Genomic DNA, 9,494 nt, shown 5'->3' on the forward strand with positions numbered 1-9,494 from the left:
ACAACAATAATAACTACAACAATAAAACAACAAGGGCAACAAAAGGGAATAAATAAATAAAATAAATATATAAAAAAATATATATAATGACCTTGCCTTTCACTCCTCTCTCCATTTCTCTCTGTCCTAATAAGGACGACAACATCAATAACAACAACAGCAGCAATAAAAAAAAAATAAGGACTTGGGCGGTAGCGCAGCAGGTTAAGCGCACATGTGGCGCAAAGCACAAGGACAAGTGTAAGGATCTGGGATTCGACTTCCGGAGGCGGAGCTACGAGCAGCAGATCGCTTTCTCTCCTCTCCTCTCCTCTCCTGGATCAACTAGGAATACCAAAGGAGACCACCCGGACCGAAACAAGACAGGACTAGAATGACCACAGAAACCCAGTAAATCACCCGTGAGTACAAACACGCGTGGCTAGTGACAGAGAGGAGAGAGGGGCCTAAGGAGAGATTAAGTGACTGCTAACAGTTCGACAGTTTGTCAGTGGAGACACCACCTCCAGTCTGCTCCACCAACAAGGGGACAGCTGAAGGGAGGAAAGGACTCCCCAGAGACTCACCAAATACAACTCTGAGTCTCCATTGCTACTACCCTCAGAATCTGGAGCAGCAACAGGGAGGGACACCAGGGCACAGAGATCTAACCGGGAAACTCAGGAGAAGACCTATACCTCGGTGGCATAGCTGAAGGGCTGTGAAAGTCTCTTTGCATAACCACTGGATTATCTCTGCCACACCCTGCTTTATCTCTTGGTCAGGAGTCATTGATTAAGCCAAGAAGCCTATTGATAGTTTAAAAGCCCTCAGGCTACCATAGCCTACAGGGGAAAAAAAAAAAGGCTTTTACACCACTGAACTCCAACTCAGGGATTGAAAAAACTGTTAACTTATATAAAATGGTTAAAACAACAAGAAAAAATAATGGAGACTCGAACCAGGACAAGAGTCCAGCTAAAAGTCCTCCAGAGGGCGAAGCACAAAACAACGAGTTCAACATCCAAACATTAGCTAAGGAAATAATAACAGGAGTGAGTAAAGAATTTGAAAAAATTGTAATCAGAACTGCAGGAACAACAAATGAGAATATGGAAGAAAATTCTAATAATCTCATGGTTATTAGAGAGCTGAAAGCTGAAATTGCTGAGCTAAGAAGGCAACTAGCTGAACAAGCTAAAACAGTATCAGAGCAGGGCAACAAAATAGATGAACTCCAGAAAGCAGTAGAGGGCAGAGAGAATAGAATCAATGAGGCTGAAGACAGAATTAGCAAGATTGAGGATGAATTAGAGACAACTAAAAAAGAAGTAAGAGATCTCAAAAAGAGATTAAGAGATGCTGAAAACAACAACAGAGTCCTATGGGATGACTTCAAAAGAAACAATATACGCATTATTGGCTTACCAGAGGAAGAAAGAGAAGGGGAGGAAGAAAGCATTCTCCAGGCCATAATAGCTGAAAATTTCTCTAGTCTAGACAACACCAAAGACATAAAGATTCAAGAAGCCCAGAGGGTCCCAAACAGAATTAACACAGACCTAAAGACACCAAGACATGTCATACTTAGATTGGAAAGGAATAAGGATAAAGAAAGGATCCTCAAGGCTGCAAGAGAAAAACAAAGAGTCACTGACAAGTGTAAGGATCTGGTTTGAGCCCCTGGCTCCCCCACCTGCAGGGTAGTCACTTCACAGGTGGTGAAGCAGTTTTGCAGGTGCCTTTCTCTCCCCCTCTATCTTCCCTTCCTGTCTCCATTTCTGTCTGTCCTATCCAATAGTGATGACATCAACAACAATAACTACAACAGTAAAACAAGGGCAACAAAAGAGAATAAATAAATATTAAAAAAATTAGGGCAGGTGTAGATAGCATAACGGTTATGCAAACAGACTCTCATGCCTGAGGCTCCAAAGTCCCAGGTTCAATCCCCTGCACCACCATAAGCCAGAGCTGAGCAGTGCTCTGGTTTAAAAAAAAAAAAAATTAAAAAAACAGCTTTCAAAAAATAAATAAATAAATAAATAATGGCAACAAAAGGGAAAATAAATTATATATATCAAGAATCAATATCTCTACATAATGGTTCAAGGTCAGTAGATATAACCTTGAAACTAATCAATTCTTTTCCATTTTCTTTTCTTTTTGTTTTTGGTTATTCTCCAGACTTCACCATTCCAGGCCAAATTTTTCAGACAGAGACAGAGACCATAGCAATTAACCACCCTCCAATGTAGTGTAAGGGCTACGCTCAAATCTGGATCGTGAGTATGGCAAAGAAGGCATACTATCCAGGTAAGCTAATTTTTTTTGGTCAGACAGTAGTCAATTCTAAGGGAAAATATTTTTACTTTAACCAGAGCGCTGTTCAGCTCTGGCTGATGGTGGTGCTAGGGGCATTGAATTTAGGACACTGGAATCTTACGCATGGATGTCATTAAAACCATTATGCTATTGCCTCAGCCCAAAATGGATATTCTTGTCTCACTGTGGAGGTGAGATTATTTACTTTTTTTTTTTTAAGTATGTTCCCAGTGCTTCAGACTTTTGGACCTGAAATAAGTCATACTACTTTTTTTATCTCACCATCCCAACATGTAGGGAACATATTAAGAAGCATATCTTTTTATGCATGTTATTATCCCAATCTAACCTTTCAATACAACGCATAATCTATTATCATTCTCCCTTAACAAATAAAGTAACACATAGAAAATTAACAAGTCTTTCCTCATCTGTTAATGACCTATAGATCATGCCATGTCCAGTCGAGAAGCAACTACAGAAGCCAGACCCTTCACCTTCTGAATCCCATAAAGAATTTTGGCCCATACTCCCAGAGGGATAAATGTTATGGGAAGATGGACAGAGGACTCTGAAATCCAATTTCATCAAAGCCAGAGAGAGAAGAGGGGGGCAAAATCTACCTGTGAAAGTTGATAAAGTAGAAAACTATTACCTTGACATTAATTAAAGTAAATTTATCTACAAATTAAAAGAAAATACCTGAAGTTGTAGAAATTATAGAACAGAAAAAAAAATTTTTTTTTAATTATAGAACAGAAATCCTGGGTCTTCCATGTTGTGATAGTGTGAAAATAGTGTTTTTACAAAAATAAAGATTTATTTAAATGGAAAAAAAGTAAAAAATAAACAAAAATAAAATTACCTACATGTACAGCAACAGAACTTTGCAAAGCGTAAGCATCAGTACCACCTCATTTCTATCTGCATCTCAACTGTGAAGGTAGGTGAACCTTTACACCTATTATTCATGGATACAGAATGAGGGGCTGAATGCCTTTCCCACGATTACTCAGATAAGGTAGTGGGGCACTCTCCTGGAACAGATGCTTGTCAACAGAACAGCTCTCTGGAGAAATCTTTCTACAAAACAGTCATCCACTCACTCACTCAACACGTATTTTTACAGTATATAAAAGGTACTCTTCCATTTTCTCATTGGCCAGTGGCATAAGCAGGGGCTTAGATAGCTTTCTAAATACACACAATAGTTGTCTTTGAGCAAAGAAAGGGGACCTAACAGTGAAATAAACCCAGAAGTTAACAAATAAAAACAGTGCTATGGCTGGTAAGATAGCTTACTCAGATATCATGCCTACAACCCATGTTTGAGCCTAGTTCCCATTGAAGGAAGTTTCAATGCCATTCTGTCTTTCCCTCCCTCTGCCTATCTGTCTCTTTCTATCTGAAAAAGCTCACCTAGAGGAGTGGGGCTGACGATACAACAAGAAAATTAAAAAGAAGAAGAAGAAGAAGAAGGAGGAGGAGGAGGAGGAGGAGGAGGAGGAGGAGGAGGAGGACTCAAAGCTAAGTGGAAACCTGGATTAAGAATGTTTGAGGGGGCTGGGCAATAGAGCACATATGGCCCGAAGTGCAAGTCCTGCCTAAGACTCCGGGTTCAAGCCCCTGGTTCCCCACCTGCAGGGAGGTCGCATCACAAGGGGTGAAGCAGGTCTGCAGGTGTCTGTCTTTCTCTCCCCCTCCTCTCTCCATTTCTCTCTGTCCTATCCAACAACAGCTACAACAACAATAACAATAACAAACACAACAAGGGCAAAAAAATGGGGGGGAAAAATAGCCTCCAGAAGCAGTGTATTCCTAGTGCTGGCACCAAGCCCCAGCGATAACCCTGATGGCAAAAACAAACAACCAAACAAACAAACAAAACAGAGATTCTCCCCAGACAACTGTCTTGTAAAGTTACACTGCCTAAGTGGAAGAGATTCTCCAGTTCTAAACCAACTCTAATGTAGAAATGAGGTGGAAAGGAGCAAGCATCTTGCTGGCCCTGGCTTTCATTACTCTAATACAACAGTTCCCAAAGTAGGGTCCATGCACTCTCGGGAAATCCCCAAGATTCTGTCAGGGAGCCAAAACTACTTTCACAATGCCAACATTCTTTGTACCTTTCTCCTATATCAACATGAAACAAAAGCACTAGTAGAGGACAGGGGAAATAGCATAATGGTTATACAAAGAGAGTTTTATGTCTGGGGCTCAAAGTCTCGAAGGTTCAATTCCCTGCACCACCATAAACCAGAGCTGAACAGTGCTTTGGGGAAGAAAAAAAAATGTAGATGCTTTGTCAAGCAATGGAATCAAAGAACTATTTTCTTTTTCTTTCTATTTTTTTAAAGATATTGATGGGGACAGGCAGTGGTGCACATGGTTAAGTGTACGTATCACAGTGCACAAGGAGCTGGGTTCAAGCCCCTGGCTCCCCACATGCAAGGGGTGAGCTTCACAAGAAGTGAAGCATTGCTGCAGGTGTCTGTCTTTTTCCCTCTCTCTCCCTCTCCTCTCTCAATTTGTCTCTATATAATAAACTAAAAAAAAAAAAAGTTGGTTTTCCCCCCCTTTTTTTTTCCTTTTGAGACTGATTTTTATATCTAGTAATTTTTATGCAATACCTAAGCATTACTCACCTGTAACATATGTGACATATCAAGCCTGGAACCTCATGCACAGAAATAACTATTTTTTGAATTCTTTGTCACAGGGGTGACAGATGGTCTGGAGGGTGACACAGCAACAGAGCTCTTGTCTTTCAAGCAGGCACTGAGTTTGTTTTCTGGCACTTTATATGCCACTATACTGCTCTAACCTCTCTCATTTATTTATTTATCTAATGGAGAGAACCAGAGCATAATTCTAGTGCATGCAATGCCAGGGATCAAACTCAGGGTCTCATGTTCATAGACCAAATGCTCTAACCACTAAGTCACCTCCCCAGGCCACTTGTCCCTCTCTTTCTCTGCTCTACCTACCTTTCAATTGTAAATTAATGAAAAGAAATTTTTATCTTTTAGAATGTACAGTTGGTGGGACCTGTTTTTGTATTTAGAATATGTGTTGTCAAACCAAGCACAGTCAATTTCTTTTTTTTTTTTTTTACTTTGCCTCTAGGGTTATCACTGCTGCTTGTTGCTAGCAACTACTATGAATTCACTGCTCCTGGTGGCCTTTCTTTTTATAATCTTTATTTACTTATTATTGGCTAGAAATAGAGAGGGAAGGAGGGAGAAAGGGAGACAGACAGAGAGACATCTGCAGTTTGCTTCACCACTCATGAACTTTCACCCCTGCAGGTGGGGACCAGGGACTTGAGCCTGGGTCCTTTCGCACTGTAATGGATGCACTTAATCAGGCGTGCCACCACCTGGCCTCCCCATTTTTTCCATTTTATTGGCTAGGAAGAGAGAAAATGAGAGGGGAGAGGGAAACAGAGAGGGAGAGAGAAAAAGAGACATCTGCAGACCAGCTTCACCGCTCTTGAGAGCATCCCCCTGCAGCTGGGGACCTGGGGTCTCAAACCTGGATCCTTGAGAGGGTCCTTGCACTTCGTACTATGTGCACTTAACTGGGTGTGCCACTGCCTGGCCCCCCAGTCACAATATTTTTAACTCTTCTTTTAGAAACATTGATCTCAAATAAGCGGTCAGTTATTTCACCAGCCAGGTGGATTTATCCAAAACTAACAACAAAAAACAATTTGGAAGGTGTGGTCTCATGGAGAATCAAGCACACACATATATGAGCAAAAGAGAAACCACCTTTTGCAAAGATGAAGGGAATGTTGAGTTCGCTGAGGAAACTGGGACTTGGGAGTATAGTGGCTTTTCATCTGCTGGGTTACAACATCTCTCACCAGCTGGCTGCTGGGGGGCAAGGAGCACCTCCTCCCTCCCACTAAGGCACTGTCACTTCCCGCTAGGGATGGAAGCTGTGCCACTTCCCTGCTGTTGTAGTGCGCCTGTGTGAGAACTCTCATCGAGACTCCCCACCTCAATTAAATGAGCTGTTTATTCATTTTCACAAAAGAAACCTGAGACAGACTATAAACTGTCCTTCACTGGTGACCCAAGATGGTAGTTACCATCTCAATCTCTCAATATTCTTCCTAAGACTTTTCTCTAAAATACCCATTTCCAAAATTTAAACTAAAATAATTTTTTTAATATTTATTTATTTATTGCCTTCTGTTGCCCTTGTTTTACTGTTGTAGTTATTATTGTTGTTATTGATGTCGTAGTTGTTGGATAGGACAGAGAGAAATGGAGACAGGAGGGAAGACAGAGAGGGGAAAGAAAGACAGACACCTGCAGACTTGCAGCTGAAGCGACCCCCTGCAGGTGGGGAGCTGGGGGCTCAAACCAGGATCCTTACGCCAGTCCTTGTGCTTTGCGCCACATGCGCTTAACCCTAAAATAAATTTTTTTAAATGAAGTATCGCTACTGAAAATAGAGAAACTACATTCAATACACGTAGGTGAATTCCAAAAATTATGTTTAAAGGCTGCACCGAGAGAGGGAGGAAGGGAGGAAGAGAGGTGCGAAAGCAGCACTGTGGGGCCAGCAGTCAAACCAACACTTCATACACTGTGCCGCCATCTCCCGGGCTGCAAGGCTTAAAATTCAAGTCAGTCACATTGTGGCCCAGGATGCGGCTAGTGGGTAAACTGTTAGAGCAGCAAGCAGTGAGGTCCCACGTTTAAAGTCTGGCGTCACATATGCAAGAGTCATGCTCTGGTTCTCTCTCATTAATAACGAATCTTTTTAATCAGTCAGTCACATTTCCTTTATAATCTTGCTTTCAAGACTGTACTACTCCAAGGACTAGGAGATAACTCAGTGTCTTACAGGCCCTGGGTTCAAGCCCCAGTCCTATATGAGGGCACTACAAAGAACACTGGGGGAAGCTACATGAATGGTGGAACAGTACAGTGGCATCTCTCCCACACTCCTCTCTGTAAATATGCAAAATAACTAAAAAAAAAAAAGGGGGGGTGTTTCAGCAGGGCTGCACAAGCATGACGTTCTTAGTTCATCATCCAGCACTGCACAAACTATTAACACTGCAACACATACTATACACTAATCACCAGAGTCCTCTGTTTACCACTGATTGATGCCATAGTGATGTAGTTATAATCATTTTATCAAATCAAGCACTATTTGTTTAAAGAAAAAAAAAAAAGAACTTAACTCACTCAGTCAAAAATAGCTACTGTTTTGCTGTTGTATGTTCTCATGGAAAAGCAGGAAGAGAAGGCTACTTCCAAGCAGCGTCCGCGTGCTAGGGAGAAAGACTCCAGGACAAAAGTGGCTCAGCTGCACAATCCCTCCCCACCCTTCTTATGAAGAGATTTTCATTTCAGTCTAAAAACAAGAAGCTTTATTGCTAAATGTCAACACCAGAGGAAGAGGTGGGTTGGTTTGTTTTCTGAGTAACTGTATAGGTCTATTTTCAAAGATAAAGAAGTAAGGCCTGAGGAGAGTTGGGAGGCAGTGTGGCAGGTTAAGCACATGTGGTGCAAAGCGCAAGGACCTGCCTAAGGATCCCGGTCCGAGCCCTGGCTCCCCACCTGCAGGGGAGTCACTTCACAGGTGGTGAAGCAGGGCTGTAAGTGTCTGTCTTTCTCTCCCCGTCTTCCCCTCCTCTCTCCATTTCTCTCTGTCCTATCCAACAATGACGACATCAATAACAAAAATAACTACAACAACAATAAAAAGCAAAAGGGAAAATAAAAAGACCTGACATGAACAAAAACATTGAACTAGATTAATAGCCTACTTTACAATTTAACTCTGAAAAGACCTAAATAAGTTTTAAAGGACAAAAAAGCATTTTGGTGAGCAGGGGATGAGATAGCAGTAGAGCATAGAGCTTGCATGTGTGAGGTCCCAGGTTAGACCCCAGGCACCACATATACTGGAGAGGTGCTCTGGCCTGCTTGACCCTCCACCTCATGAAGTAAAAGTAAACCTAAAAGAATGATGGTTGGGGACCAGGTAGTGGTGCATCTGGTTAAACACACACATTACAGTACACAAGGACCCGGGTTCAAGCCCCTGGCACTCACGTGCAGAAGGAAAGCTTCATGAGTGGTGAAGCAGGGCTGCAGGTGTCTATCTCTCCCTCTCTATATCTACCCCTACCCCTCTTAGTTTCTCCCTGCCTCTATCCAGTAATAATTAAGTAAATAAATAAAATTTAAAATAAATAAAAAGATGATAGTTGTTTCAGGAAGCAAACACCCTCAGGGATCTTATCCCCTTTGGTATAAAAAATAAAAGGGGGGAGAGTTTACACAGACTCCTGTGCTGACTATGGGCCCCAGATCAAATCCATGGGTTATGAGGTTTACAGTTAACAGTATGTATATACTTTTCCCACATTTGAAAGCTACTCTCTTTCCTGATCCAGCTCTCTAGTTCTTTTTCCAACTATGACACCATCTCCCCAGACAATAACCTGGGTCCACCTACATATTAGATGTCAGGCGCAGGCAAAAACTAGTAAAGCCATGGGCCCCTTGGAATATACCTAAAACAGACCTACTAGCTTTTTACAAATGGAGACCCCAAATCTTCATCTGCAATATTCTTGCCTTTAAGTTAATGATTAGTCAACAATTTGTTCTGTTTTATATCTTAACTCTTTTTTTTGGCCACCAAGTTCCAGATGCTACTATGATGCCAACCTCACTTCCCTGGGCAGACAACCCCACCAATGTGTCCTGGAGCCCCACCTCTCTACAGCCTTGCCCCACTAGGGAAAGAGAGAGGCAGGCTGGGAGTATGGATCAACCTGTCAACGCCCATGTTCAGCGGGGAAGCAATTACAGAAGCCAGACCTTCCACCTTCTGCACCCCATAATGATCCTGGGTCCATGCTCCCAGAGGGATAAAGAATGGGAAAGCAGGGGGTCAGGCAATAGCGCTGCGGGTTAAGCACAGCGGGGTGAGCGCAGGTGGCGCAAAACACAAGGACCGGCATAAGGATCCCGGTTCGAGCCCCCGGCTCCCCACCTGCACGGGGGTCGCTTCACAGGCGGTGAAGCAGGTCTGCAGGTGTCTATCTTTCTCTCCCCCTCTGTCTTCCCTTCCTCTCTCCATTTCTCTCTGTCCTATCCAATAACAACGGTATCAGCAACAATAATAACAGCAACCAGAGCAACAAGGGCAAC

The sequence above is a fragment of the Erinaceus europaeus genome, chromosome 6 (genome assembly GCF_950295315.1).
Source record: "Erinaceus europaeus chromosome 6, mEriEur2.1, whole genome shotgun sequence".
Lineage (NCBI taxonomy): Eukaryota > Metazoa > Chordata > Mammalia > Eulipotyphla > Erinaceidae > Erinaceus > Erinaceus europaeus.